Source organism: Tiliqua scincoides, chromosome 10 (genome assembly GCF_035046505.1).
Source record: "Tiliqua scincoides isolate rTilSci1 chromosome 10, rTilSci1.hap2, whole genome shotgun sequence".
Lineage (NCBI taxonomy): Eukaryota > Metazoa > Chordata > Lepidosauria > Squamata > Scincidae > Tiliqua > Tiliqua scincoides.
The window spans coordinates 6,138,896-6,153,301 of NC_089830.1; the positions used below are offsets into that span (position 1 = coordinate 6,138,896).

Consider the following 14,406-nt stretch of genomic DNA (forward strand, 5'->3'; position numbering starts at 1 on the left):
TGACTGAACCAGCCATTTCTTGCTTGAAATCCTGGCTGCCCTTTCCACAGAAGGAAGGAGCTGAGCATATCGGACCAGGAACGAGCAGCTCTCCACAAACTCCTTGTGCCTATTCTCCAGTCCACCTTGGCACCCAGGTGAAAGGAACGTATCCATAGCAATGATGACATGGAGCTGAGTGTACACAAAGCCTGTGATAGCAACGGGTCTGATATGTCATCTATCTGTGGCTTCCTGGGACTCTGAGTGACGTGTGGCGGTTGCTGACAGCAGCTGTTGTTAGGGAAGCTGCTGCCTTGGCCAGTGAGTCCCCGCTAGATGGCTGGAGATGGAGAAGAGCCTGTGGCTGATGTGCATGTAACCGACGCTATCAATCTACATATTGCTTTAAAGCCTAGCAAAGAAAACGGTGTAACCCAAGGAACAGACATTGAGTAGAGTTGCCAACTCTTCAGCAGGCCACTGTAGTTGTGCCTGGAGCAGTGAGTCGGATGCAAAGACACAGGTCCTTTGCAAAGGCAAAGGACAGGTGCTAACATTTGCTTTCGTGCTGTGAAAGTGCCAGCTGGTGTTTTAGGCAGCTCAAGCTGCTCCTGAAGTCCTAAAAGCAGGGGAGGCTGATTTGGCAACAGGAAGAGGTCAGCAAATAGGGTGAGCTTGGCTGGGCCAACCAGACACAGTGTTTTTCAGGACAGGCCCAGCTGTGAGACTATGAAGGTGATTGTCTCACAGCCCAATCCTATGCATGTCTACTCAGAAGTAAGTCCCATTGGAGTCAATGGGGATTACTCCCAGGAAAGTGTGGATAGGATTGGGCTGCCAGGCAGTAGACTGCCTGCCTTAACCATTCCTCCACCCCTAGGTTCGAAACAGGAGAGGGGAACAGAACAGAAAAGGAGGTGTGGAGGAGAGGAGAGCGGGGGCTAGATTTTCTGGATTCAACAAGAAGGAAATTGTAACGATTTCCAGGATAGTGCTGAGAACAACTTCTCCTCCTCCTCCTCCTCATTCTATTTTACAGGTTGATCCTTGGCATCTGCAGGGGTTCTGAAAATCGGCAGTCCAATCCACAATTCTGACTTTTTCAACTAGTGGCTCCCATTGGCTGCAGCTTCCCATTAGGGCTACAATCCTATACTTGTATAGGGTGGTGGGTTTTTTCCGCAAGGATTCTACAGCTCCCTTGACAGGGTTCCATGGCTCCCAGGGGAGCCATGGCTCATAGTTTGGGAACCACTGCACTAGGACCTCCTAGACTTGAACTCTGGTCATGTCCCCCAGGTCCTAGTGGGTCCTCCAGCCGTGGGTTCGGAACCCATGGTTGATGGAAACCCAAGCCGCAGATAAAGAGGACCCACTGTACAGCTTTCCAACAAAAAGTAGTTCACAAAGTGGTTTACATTGCAATACCAACCAATCAATGGTTCCCTGCCCCCAAAGTGCTCATAGTCTAAAAAGAGATGCAGAAGAGACACCAGCAACAGCCACTGGAAAAGCCACCATACTGGAGTGAAGAGGGACAGTTGCTCTTCCCCTGCTAAATAGAAGAGGACATCACTTGAAGAGGTGCCTCTTTGCCCGTTTAGCAAGGGGCATCTGCAGGAAATGGAACTTCCACCTGCATGAACGTAGGCTTATCTCTGTACTTGGATCACATCAAAACCGTACATCTAAGAGATTGGTGCTTTGCTTTTTTCACTCCCTCACCCACACATCCCCATACAATCACATACACAATCACCCACACACATGAGTGTACACACTTAAGCCTTCTCTGGACAGTGTGCAAGGCTGAGCAGAGCATCACAGACAGGAAGTCAGTTGCTCTATGGATGAAAGCACCAGGAATGCTTGTTTTAATCTTTCAAAGGACATGATTTATTGGGGATTAAAATGGGAAAAGAGGGAAAACAGACAATCAAATTCTAAACCTGAGAACAAGAGGCAAAGTTCAAAATAAAGGAAAACCAGATTCTAAGTTCCCTGACATAAGAAGTCCACCTGCAATTCAGCATCCTCCTAGCAGGGGGTGGTGGTGGTGGGTGGAGATCCTCCCCTGATATAATTCTTTCCTAGTTGGACATTTTTTGTGGGGCCCCAGGTTCATAGCCAAGGTCTGTAGAATCTGTCAGCCCAATTCTATCCACACTTTCCTGGGAGTAAGCCCCATTGACTTAAATGGGACTTACTTCTGAGTAGACACACATAGGATTGGGCTGTTAGAGATATAAATACAATTTATTATAGGCCTTATGGTAGAATGGAAAGCAATCAAAATGTGCATGGAAGTTAATGGACCCAATGGATCTAAGCACATTTTAATATAAAATTGCTTATATGTAAGCCTAGAACAGTGTTTTTCCACCTTTTTTGTCTCATGGCACACTGACAAGGTACTAAAATTGTCATGGCACACCATCTGTTTTTTGACAACTGACAAGGCACACCATGCTGTTTGTGAGGGGGGGGGATTGCATCACCCAATGGCCCTACTAATAAGTGACCCTCCCCCAAACTCCTGTGGCACACCTGCGAACTGTTCCTGGCACACCAGTGTGCCATGGCACAGTGGTTGAAAATGGCTGGCCTAGAAGTAAAGAAACAGAGTAGATTACCCTAGCGTGGGGGACCCCTTAGGCACAGGGCCCAGTTGGAAGCAATTGGTCTAATTGGCTTAAAGCTGGCCCTGAATGATCCAGGGTGAGTTTAACCCAGCAGGAATCCAGGAAGGTTTCAGTCAAAACTATTATTCTCTGGGGAGACCAGACAGTCAAGGGACTCCAATTTGCATTCAAAAGAGGAAGGTGATGAGTGATGTGTGTGACCTAGAGCTCTAGACAGAGCAGAGCATATGACAGGATTCTTCCTAGGTTAGCCTCAATGTACACAGAACACTGCCATTTGGAGTGGGAGGGGGTTTCCCCAGGAGGGGGGTGCTTCTTGCTCATGACAGGAATGGAGAGGAAGAGGAAGCATGTAGTGGAGGAGGCAACATGTCCGAAACAGCACTTTTCAGAGGAGTCAGTTCACATGTTCAGCTACTGAAACATCCTTAGAGGGGACTCCCAACCCTGCCTCATGCAACAGTGGACATGTGATACAGGCTTGCGCTACTCGTCCCCTCACTTCTGGGGCAGTTTCTCTAATTGCACTGGCAGAAGGGGGGGATGGTTGATCCACACCACCCCTCCTCACATGCTACTAAACCAGTGGTTTTCAATGTTTTTCTTCTTACAGGATGCTGACCTTTATGGTCTTCTCTGTGGTCTTTGTCTTTTGTGATGTCACTTGCTGCTTCACGGAAACTCTTCCAGGTTCTGTTTTTAGGGTAACTGTCTGTAGAAATGAATTGCCTGTCCCTTTTCCTCCGCCGGTGGACTAGAGGTGCTCTAGCCTATCACTCTTCTCTCCTCCACACTTCCTCTTCTGCTTTGTCCCTCTCTTCCTTTCCCAATCCAGGGAGTGGAAGAAGCAGAGGCTGGTATATCCCCCAGGCAAGAGGGGGCAATATTTGGTGCTTGGCCTCAGGCACCAGGAGGTCTTGGGCTCACCCCTGCTGACCACCCTTGTAGCACCTGACCATTATTTTCAGTGCAAAGAATTTGCACATTTGGTTGAGCCTTTGTGTAGCACAGTTCCTATACTGAATGGTCCCAATGTATTCCAAAGAAGAGGCGCTCTTTGTGCAAACAGAGTAATTAAAGTCCTGGACTTGGTGTTCTCTATTCATGGCAGACAGTCTCATATATCAGGCTCTGTTTCCCTTCTGTTCGGTCTCACTCCAGCATTTAAACTGCAGCTAGTCAGGCACAAATCCAGTCCACTTCAAATACTGGAAGTAGGGCGCCACCTCCTGGACCTCAGCAGAGATGCACCTCTACAAGCAAGGACTCTTGGTCGATTAAAGATGCTTTAACTCAGTGGTTCCCAAACTTTTTAGCACCGGGACCCACTTTTTAAAATGATACTCTATCGAGACTCACCTAGGCTTACAAGACTTTTAAAAAGGAGATCTAGAAAGTATGTATGTATGTATGTATGTATGTATGTATGAGTAATAACAAGTAAAAAAGACCGTCAAACATTTGTTTGTTTGTTTGTTTGCTTGTTTGTAAGTAACAATAACCAATAAAAAAGACACTCAAACATTTATCTCCCTATATTTGCTCATGCTTGCAAAGTGCAGGAGCTGAGCTCTTTGCAGGGTAATTAGCAGCTATACTATCTGATTTTTGAATAGGGCTTGAGGCAATTATCTGATCTTTCCAGCAACCTTTGGCAACCCACCAAAAATCAGGTCATGACCCAACAGTGGGTCCCGATCCACAGTTTGGGAATCACTGCTTTAAATGATAAGTTGTTTTGCCTCTGCCCTCTTGATTTTTTTCCTGTTACGCTCCTTGTTACAGTAACAAACCAGAAGCAAAATTGCCTTCTCAAAGCAAACAAATGTTCTCTTGATTTTCAGAACCATCCATTCAAACTTATGGCCCAATTCTCACGAGGGTCTGTGATGGTGCTCGCCGATTCAAATCCCCTTCCCAGGCCTGATCCACCTGCATGGATCAATGCAGACATGAGCCAGCAATATTACTGGCGCAGGTCTGAGTTGACCTGTTGTGGCTGCTGGGACTTACCCCAGGAAAGCTCCAGCAGGAGAGCTCCAGCAGTCAAAAATGTAGCCCATGACAGTACTGTTGCATTACTGCACAGAGATCTAGATAGGATCAGGCTAGCCAAGGCAGTGGAGAGGATTTGGTTTTTCATTCTGGTGTAGCTGATGTTGTGGGTTTGCTCCAGTGTTCCTCTGATGCCTGCTGTGGTCTGGTTTACAAGGTTGTAATGTGTGTGGGTGGGTGTCATGTGAAGAGGATCCTCCCCTGGAGCAAGGAGTTGCCCCTGATGACCCCAGCCCCTCCCTCCTTGACCTTTTCAGTTGTCTTGATTATATCCATTGAGTTTGTCTTTTGTTGACTATTGTAAAGAAACATTGCAGTGACTTCCCCTGAGGTCTAATGATCTCATCCCAGGAGCAGTTCACAAACATTTGGTTTTGTAAACTCCTAAGGCTTAATTACCCCTGGGGGCTGGGGATAAGAATAGGCCCTCAGTTTGGCTGTACTTGCTGTAAGGGCAGATGGGGGCAGATGGGGCTCCTCAGCCTGGGAAGGCAGCTCATCTGAGAGAAGGAAAACTCTGATCCCAAACCTCCACTGCCTTGTGGCTACATCCAGTGATGGAAAAGGCTTCAGGAGTCAACCTCGAGGCAAAATCCGGAGCCGGAGTCCCTGAGGCAGTTCATGGCTGAACACAGTCACGTTCTGGCAACTCCTGCGACGCCGCTGGAAGCAACCGTATTGGCCTCTGCCTTTCCATTGGACCATTTCAGCGACGTGGAGAGGGGGGATTTGCTGCATGGGTCCATACCTACTTTACTGCCTATCCTCCATACCTACTTTACCCAGGCTTCGTGCTCTGGAGAGGACACTGTTCCAGAACCACCATTCAGAGCGTGACACCATAGTCTTCTGAGACTGAAGGATGCCAACAAAGGCTTAATACTCTCTGAACTCTTCAGCAGGGCAATGGGCCTATTGGCACACCTTTGTTTCATAAGCAGAACTGATGCACATATGAGGCAGGCTGAGGAAGGTGCCTCAGATTGGCAGGGGATGCCCTTCTCTGTCTGCCCATTTGACTTCAGTCCTCCACCTATAGCCTTCCACTCCCCAATTTCCTCCCAGAGGAGGAAGTATGAAGGAGAGCACTGGGCTAGAGTGCCTCTGGTGCTCTATCACCAGGTAAGGAGTGTGCGAGAGTGGCACATGCCTCCACCCCACCTGGATCTACTGCCTACTGCCACCTCTGCTATATGCACCTGTGCGCTCACCCTTGGCTGGCAAACAAGCAGGGGTGTTTTCGTTCCCCCTTCCCTTTAATTAGAAGACACACACTATGCAACTTCTGTACTGCAGCGAGTCATGGACTCTTCGCTCACAACAGGAGAGGAAACTGAACGCTTTCCACATGCGCTGCCTCCGGCGCATTCTCGGCATCACCTGGCAGGACAAAGTTCCTAACAACACAGTCCTGGAACGTGCTGGAATCCCTAGCATGTATGCACTGCTGAAACAGAGACGCCTGCGTTGGCTCGGTCATGTTGTGAGAATGGATGATGGCCGGATCCCAAAGGATCTCCTCTATGGAGAACTCGTGCAAGGAAAGCACCCTACAGGTAGACCACAGCTGTGATACAAGGACATCTGCAAGAGGGATCTGAAGGCCTTAGGAGTGGACCTCAACAAGTGGGAAACCCTGGCCTCTGAGCGGGCCGCTTGGAGGCAGGCTGTGCAGCATGGCCTTTCCCAGTTTGAAGAGACACTTGGCCAACTGTCTGAGGCAAAGAGGCAAAGAAGGAAGGCCCATAGCCAGGGAGACAGACCAGGGACAGACTGCACTTGCTCCCAGTGTGGAAGGGACTGTCACTCCTGAATCGGCCTTTTCAGCCACACTAGACGCTGTTCCAGAACCACCATTCAGAGCGCGATACCAGAGTCTTTCAAGACTGAAGGTTGCCAACAACTATGCAACCTCCCCCTTCTGCACCTCTTCTGTTTGAAATGAATGGGAACCCAGCACTCCCTGCTCCAGATCCTTGTTAACTGGAGCAGGGAGGCTGCAGTGATCTTTGTAAGCAGGGCCCATTGGATGAATTGCTTCAAATTGGGCTCTGCACCCAAGGGAGCCCCGCGCTAGTGTAATTAGTCTTGTATGCTATTTTATATTAAAATATGCTTAGATCCATTGGGTCCATTAACTCACATGCACTTTTTAAGTGCATATTTTTATTGCTTTCCATTCTACCATAGAGATATAAAGGCTATACTAAATTTTCTTTATATCTCTAAAATTCTGCAGACCTTGGCTGTGTACCTGTAGCGCCACAGAAAAATGTTTCCAGTTGGGCCCCACAGTGTCTAAGGCTGGCCCTGTTTGTAAGTACAGGAAAGGGATGGGTGGACTCCAAATTGCCTGTCCCTGGCCACTTGGCAGGGATGTGCCCAAGTCATTAAGATTGAGTCATGAGTTGAGTTGCAAATCACTGACCCTGTGACTTGACTGGTGGGTCATTGCGTGTGCCTGTGGTAACTTGACGTGAAAAATTTCAAGTCCTTTGAGTTGTGAGCCAGAGTAATTTTGAGTCACAAATTTCAAGTCCTTGAACAAAAATGCACAGAAAAAAGGAAGGTGGTGGTGGGGTGTGTAAGTAAGCAATAATGCATACACACTAAAGAGATTTTTTTCTTTTTTCAAGTCATTGGTCCTGAGTCGTGACTCAAGTCGGGGTCAGTGACGTTCACGACTCGAGTCAACTTGAGTCGTCAAAAACAACTGCTTAGCGCAACTTGAGTCGAGTTGAGTGCCCATCCCTGATGCTTGGTGCTTTGTAAGCACCATGCGTAAGCACCAATTTTGTTGCTCTGGCAAAATTGGCAGTCACAACTTGTAAGCACCAAGTGGGCAGGAAGGGGCCACTTCCCCCCCCTTTCTTCTTCCAGCAGCACTATTGGAAGAGGGGGGCTGCTATTGCTGCAATCCTCTTCTGAGTTGCTCCCAGTAAGTCAGAAGAGGATTGCAGTACCCAGTGGAATGGCAGGCTAGAGAGGGTGGTGGACAGATGGGCTGCAGACTCATCCATTCATTGCCCCTCTAAGGATGCCCAAGGATGCTGTTCCATTTGAGCATGGCAGCCTCATAGGCTCTGGGAGGAGGCAGTGTTGGGTACACTGCCTCAGGCACCAGGAGGCCCTGTTCTGACGCTGTTCAGAAGGTGAATTTGTCATAAACTCTCACTGCACATTGGGAAAGTATTTTACAGGTTCAATCACAATCCCTGCTTTCGAAGGCCCTCTAAAACCAGGTGCAAATACTCTGACAAAATTGGCAGGTACAATTTTGTCTCGCCCGGCTAGGATTTCCGAAACAAAGGAATGACTGATAACTCCAGTACAGATCATCCTCAAAAAGGAAATGCCAGGAATTGGGACAACAAAGATCTTGAGAACAAACATCAATGGCAACAGGGCTCCACGTGAGGAGTGCTGATAAAGATTACGAGTGTTCGGCTTGCAAGAGCGACATTGATAGCGACACTCGGTAGGCACGGAGACATGCACACAATAGCCCGGGGGCATTAAAAGCCCCTATTCATGGCATTGAGCGAGGTCCTGGGTACCAAATGAAAGTTGAAAGCCCTCCATTGAGTGCAAAAAAGGATAGAAGGGCCTTTTGAACGCCCATTTGTCGAAATCTCACTGCTGCAAGGTATTGATGACAATATCTTAGTAACGGACAGAGCAGGCCAGCAACCTTCTGGAGGGGCCACAGGGAGAGATTGAGGGAGGATGTCATTTTGTGAGAGGGAACATGTCTTGCAGTTGATTTGACAGGGCTTATCTGGAGGTTGTGTAATGTCATCTTCCTATCCTCCCCCATACATATGGTATTGCATTGGTTGAATCCCCTTTGGTGCTAGAACATTGGAGAGTGGGAGGAATGGAGGCTGGCACAATATCGGGTAAGGGGGGAACAGTATTCCCCCTCCCCATTTTAACAATCAACAGTTGGGGAGAGGGGGAATCTCTGCCAGCAGCCTGAAACATATTTGTATCTGAAGAATATCAGCTGTGTTTATGAATATGAACACCAAGTGACTGGTAATTTAAATTGTGTGTTCTGGTAACCTATTCCCTCTACCTGAGATTTCAGTGGGTGGGTTCTGCTTAACGTTCAAGGCTGTTGGTGCTTGAAGGAATTTTTTTTCAAGTCTGATTAGCTATTTTTTCTTGGCTTTCCCTGTAATATGTAGCTTGGCTCACTCACTCTATTCTTGGTGGACTTCACACTCCTGATTGTGGCATGCTGTGGTCAGAACTATGATTGCATGGACTGATCCCTTGGGGCAGGTCTTTCTCTCTCACACACTTATACACACACAAACACACACAAACAGAAGTTTCAGCCCTGGAGGCCTCCTCGACATAAGGGAACATTTGTTCCCTTGCCTTGAGGTAAGCCTGCGCTGGCCTGCAGACTTGCACCAGCTCTTGCATTGGTACAAGTCTGAGTGAACCTGGGTTGGGGGATTGAGACTGGGAAGGAAAATAGATATTGGTGGCACCACTGTGGCCAATACCAGCCCCTTCCCATCCTTGATCTGCCCTCCTCCCCACCCCAGAACTGTCCTGTTCCTTCCCTTCCCTGCCCTGCTACACTAACCCCTCTTCCTTCCCACCCACCCCCAGCTGACTTAGCAACACCAGTGGGTATCCTCCAGCCAGTGGCTCATGGACGTGGCCACTTTTTGCTTGCTGTGACAGCCAGGGCACTGAATGGTGTGTCACTTTTTGCCTCCATTTCCTCCTTGCCTGGAATGGCTCTGAAGGGGAAGGGGCCGTTTGAACACTGCGGTGAGGCTCTCTGCAAAACTTAGTGCTTTGCACCCTCTCTAGCTACTGCCTTCTGAGCTTCTAGCAGGAGCAGCCACAAATCAGCCAGGTTGTTATTCATTCTTGGCACCTGGCCTCCACCTCACAGCAGTTTATCACAGTGACTCCTTCACCCACTAACGGCCCAGTTATCAGCAGCCAAGAATGACAAAAAGAAATCCAAAAAGAATATTTTATTTATACACATTTTTACACTGCCCTTCCTCCAAGGAGATCAGGGTCATATACATAGTCCCTTCTCTCCTTTTGTCCTTTACAACAACCCTGTGAGGTAGGTGAGGCTGAGAGAGAGAGACTGATCAAAGGTCATCCAGGAAGCTTCATGGCTGAGCAGAGATTTGAACCTGGATCTTCCAGGTCTACATCCAACTCTTGAACCACTTCACCATTCTGGTTCTGGTACAATTATTTTCCAAGGAGTCTGAGTATAGAGGGTTGGAGCTAGCTTGGGATCAGGGGATCGACCTTGAGGACCTTCTGACCTTCCAGTCTTATGGTTTTCTAAACCACCTGTTCACACAATCTACAAGACATACAGGGCCCAGTCCTAACCAACTTTCCAGTGCTAGCGCAGCTGCAATTCAGCCTCTTGGTAAGGGAACAAACATTCCCTTACCTTGAGGCAGCCTCCATGACTGCCCTCCCACCTCAAGATGCAGCACACACCCGGTAGGCATGGCAGCATCAGCGCTGGAAAGTTGGTTAGGATTGTGCCCTCAGTTCAGCAGTTCAACCTCCTTCGCTTGTGCGCACTCACAAATACCCATGCTGTGTTTCATTCCTTCCTAGCAACTAAACAAATCCCTTCCCTTCGCCTCCTTTCTGAAGTTCAAGAATTACAGAAAGAGAGCTGACTTCTGGGTAGTCAGATAATTTTAAGAGCTCCAGGCCAGGATTACGCCTGTGTGTGTTTTCACTTTCCACGTGGTTGGGAAAGCACAAGCTCTGACTCTGAGATGTTACCATCTATGGTAAAAAAAAAACGGACAAGGCAGGAAGTGGTGGTAACACCGGCCAGCCCTGCTGGGGTGTCTCCTTTTCCTCTTGTCAACGTGTCCCAGCAGCAGCCCCAGCATGGTTTTTTTATAGACACAATCAGTTTTGGTTAAAAAAAGCATTTCCAAACTGCTGATGGTTTTTGGAGGATGGTAGAGGAGGACTGACAGGGAGAGGTGAGAAGTCAGCCAGTGTTGCAGACCAGCAAAGATTGTGCCTGGCATAAAGGGAGAGAAAGACTGCAATCCTATACACTTCTTACCTGGGAGTAAGTCCCACTGAAGATATTGGGGCTTACTTTTGAGTAATCATGTGTTGGATTGTGCCAAAAATCTTCTCCATTCAGTTATTAAAAACTTATTTTGCAAACAAAATGGAGAAGAGCCCTTCTTAAAAGAACTAAAATCCTTTGCACCAGTCAAAATTTATTGTGTAAGCAGCAACTGGAAGCCCCTGGTCCAAGAGTGGCCCTTCAGGGGCTCTTGTTGCCCCCATCTACTGATTAATCCAAGGGTATGGAAAGGCAAGGACAGAGTGGCATCTGTGGCCGCAGGACTTGCCATTGACCACTTTAGGGGGGGAAGTTGGGCTTAGGTGATCCATCCCCATCAGCCCTGGAAAGTAGCCCTAAGAATCGAGTTGCTGACCAGGGATCCCTGGATCTATTTTCAACCGCTGCTACCTGGGCAGAGAGGCATCTTTTCAAGTAATGGCTTTATGATTCAGAAGGGGTAAAGCAATCGCCCTTCTGCATCACAGGGTCCAGTAGGGAAGCCTACGCACAGTGCCTGCCCACCCACTAGCTGGAAGGCAGTGGGGAGCTGGGGGCAGGACTGGACCATCCTCTTTCTTCCCCTGGTGCTGTTTATGAATCCTCAGATGACCTGGTCCCAATGCAACTTTGATGTCAAAATCATCCAGGAATTATAAATTGGCATCAGGGGAATAAGACAGTCTGCTGCTGGTCTGCCCCACTGTTGCCCAGAAAGCATCCCTGAGGGCCTGGCTTTCCAAGGTAGGAGGTGGCACCAGCAACAGTAGATCCCCATTGTCTCCTGGTATGGTTGGGTGCCTGGGCCCTCTTATGGACACACCCATTTTGTTAGCTTTCCTCCCAAAAGTGGCAATACTCTTACTCCTGCCCTTTCCCCTGGCACCACTGGTGGGCTTTTTATAGAAATGCCCAGGGCTCCACTACGTAACCTGTGGTCAGAGCCCATCTCATCCAACCTACACTTTGCAGGTGGCGTAGAAGAATCTCAATGAAACAGGGAAAGAGGAATTTTGTTTAGCAAACAAAATGCTGGGCAACGCTTATCCACAGAATAATCCTGAGAGGATTAGCCTGCAAATAAACATCTGGGAGGACACCAGTTCTCTGCTACATTTTGTTTTAAAGATGAGTAGATTCTGATTTGCTCAGGCACCCGCCTAAGCTAAGGGAATAAGGTATTCTGGCCCTGTTATAGGCTGACCAGATACAATGGAGAACAGAGTGCCTGCACCTTTAACCACTGTATAGAAGAGGGAATTTTGACAGGTGCAGCTTTTTAAACCCTTCCATGTTGAGCTGCACCTGCCCCAAATTCCCCCTTCCATACAGTGCTTAAAGGTGCAGGCATTGTATCCTTCACTGGTCACCCTGGGCTTGTAACTATTGATCCAGCTGTTTCAGCCTCTTGCTTTGTTTTGTTTGCGACCTGTGATTATATTTACTTAGCTGCACTGTCTTTCAAAGTGCATAAAACACCATTCTCTTAATTAAAAAAAAAAAAAGGAATACCACACCCAAGGCCAGGGTGTAACCCCTCTTAAAACAATAACCCCAATCAAAAATTGACAAAGCTATGTGCATCAGTAAAACCACCCCTGGAAGATAACAACATTAATGAAATTTTACTGCATGTTTCATAATGCCAGTAAACAGGCACAACTGTGACTGCAATGCAGGACCACACGAACAGAGCCTCAACCTTTCAACACTTTAACAGTTTGCATGATATGCAGAAGTTCTGCAGGTGCAGCTTTACCCACCCCAAAACCCCAGAGCTGGAAAAGCTGCACCAGTTGAATTTCTGCAAGCCCCTTTCCCCCCCTCCCCTGGGAGAAGTTCAGAAGTGCAGCTTCTCCCACCTCAAACCCCCAGAGCTGGAAAAGCTGCACCAGTTGAACTCCCATGAGCCTCTTCCCCCTGCCCCTGGGAGAAGTTCAGCAGGTGCAGCTTCTCCTACCCCCAAGCTCCAGAGCTAGAAAAGCTGCACCACTCCTGGCCCCGCCCTTCCCAGGAGCCTGCTCCAAGCCACTCCCCTTTGTCCTCAGCCACGCCCCCTTTGGCACCATCCAATCAGCAGGCTCCGTCGCTCCCCCGCCCTCCCGGAGGAGCAAAGGGGCGTAGCCTGCCCCTCCCTCACCCCCGCCTCGAGCCCAGCGCTTCTTCTGCACTCGCGCCGCCGGGCTTTCTTCAGGCGTACTTCCGGTCGCGGCCGGAAGTGGAGCGGGGAGGGTGGCTGGGCGTCTCCAGGCGGAAGTGGAGCAGCCGGGCGCGCTGGGCAGCGGTGAGTGCCGCGGAGCGAGGGAGAGACCGCGGTGGCAGCGCTCGCCTTCCCGGGTCGGTGGTGTGCCTCAGGTGGGGGGGGGGCAGGGCTGTGGAGGCCAGCGAGCCTGAACCCTCAGGGCACGGCGGGGGACGCTTGGCGGCTAGGGGGCCTCGGAGTGGCAGTCCTGTTCTGCGGGGCAGGCTTCCCCCCCTCCTTTTGCCTGGCCTTGGGGTGTGGGGGGGGCAGGCTTCCCCCCCTCCCTTTGCCTGGCCTTGGGGTGTGGGGGGGCAGGCTTCCCCCCTCCCTTTGCCTGGCCTTGGGGTGTGGGGGGCAGGCTTCCCCCCTCCTTTTGCCTGGCCTTGGAGTGTGGGGGGGGTAGGCTTCAGGAGTGGCTCCCCAGTGGAGGGAAAGGGCTGTGCAAAGAGAGCCAGGGTGGTGTAGTGGTTTGGGAGGTGGACTTAGACCTGGATGATCCAGGTTCAAATCCCCTCTCAGCCACAAAGCTTCCTGGGTGACCTTGGGCCAGTCACTTTCTCTCAGCCTCACCTACCTCACAGGGTTGTTGTGAGGACAAGAAAGAGGGGAGGAGCAGCTGTGTAAACCGCCCTGAGCTCTTTGGAGGAAGGGCGGTATAAAAATGTGGGGGAAAAATAATAAAAATAAATAAGATCCCTGTACTAGGATTCCTCTGTCAGGCATTGGGAGATATAGAACTGCCTCCCATTTCTGTTGGAGACCAACAGAACAACATTTGTTGTAGCCACTTTAAAAAAAAAGTCTTGACATTCTACATGAATTCAAAAAAAGAATAGTGCAGTCCTATGCATGTGCACTTGGTAGTCAGGACCCAATTCTGTCCTGCTTTCCAGTACCTGTGCAGCTGCAACGAAGCCCCAGGGTAAGGGAACAAGCATGCCCTTACTTTGAGGAAGCCTTTGACTGTCCCATTTCTTCGTGTTGCAGTGCGTGCCCCATTGGCATGGCTGCATCAGCACTGGAAAGTTGGGTGGGATTGGGCCTTAAGTCTCCATCTATTTTCAGTGAGGCTGACTCTTCCAGGTGAGCATGTGTGGGATTGCAGCCTCAGTTGCTTGGTTGTCCATAGAGCTTTGGTGCACAAGATCGGGGGGGGGGGGCATTTTGCTCTGTGTAAGGCTTTCTCTGGGGGTGGGTGGATGGGGGAATGTGGCTTTGGCTTTTTGGTACTGGAATTATTTATCTAGTCCATTGTTTGTCTTATTTAGCTTTGGAATCTGAGCAGCCGCCACTTTTAGTAAATTTACTTGACTAGAGTGCATATGTGTGTGGGGGGAGAGGATGGGGATGCTCAGTTGAGTAAGGATGTTCAAGGCATCTTCTTGTCC

At 49.3% G+C, this 14,406-nt stretch overlaps 1 protein-coding gene across 3 annotated transcripts in view; it reads left to right on the forward strand.

Moving 5' to 3' along the window:
• Nucleotides 1-12,965: 12,965 nt before the first annotated feature.
• The window catches only part of CAP1 (cyclase associated actin cytoskeleton regulatory protein 1), a 28,701-nt gene continuing 27,260 nt past the window's right edge, over nt 12,966-14,406 (forward strand). The window contains exon 1 of one of the 3 annotated variants that reach the window (XM_066638170.1): nt 12,966-13,060. The gene's annotated coding sequence lies outside the window, so the exon portion shown is untranslated. Of the gene's footprint in view, nt 13,061-13,080; nt 13,132-14,406 lie in introns of those variants that run through there. The other 2 variants (XM_066638171.1, XM_066638172.1) reach the window with 2 other exon arrangements.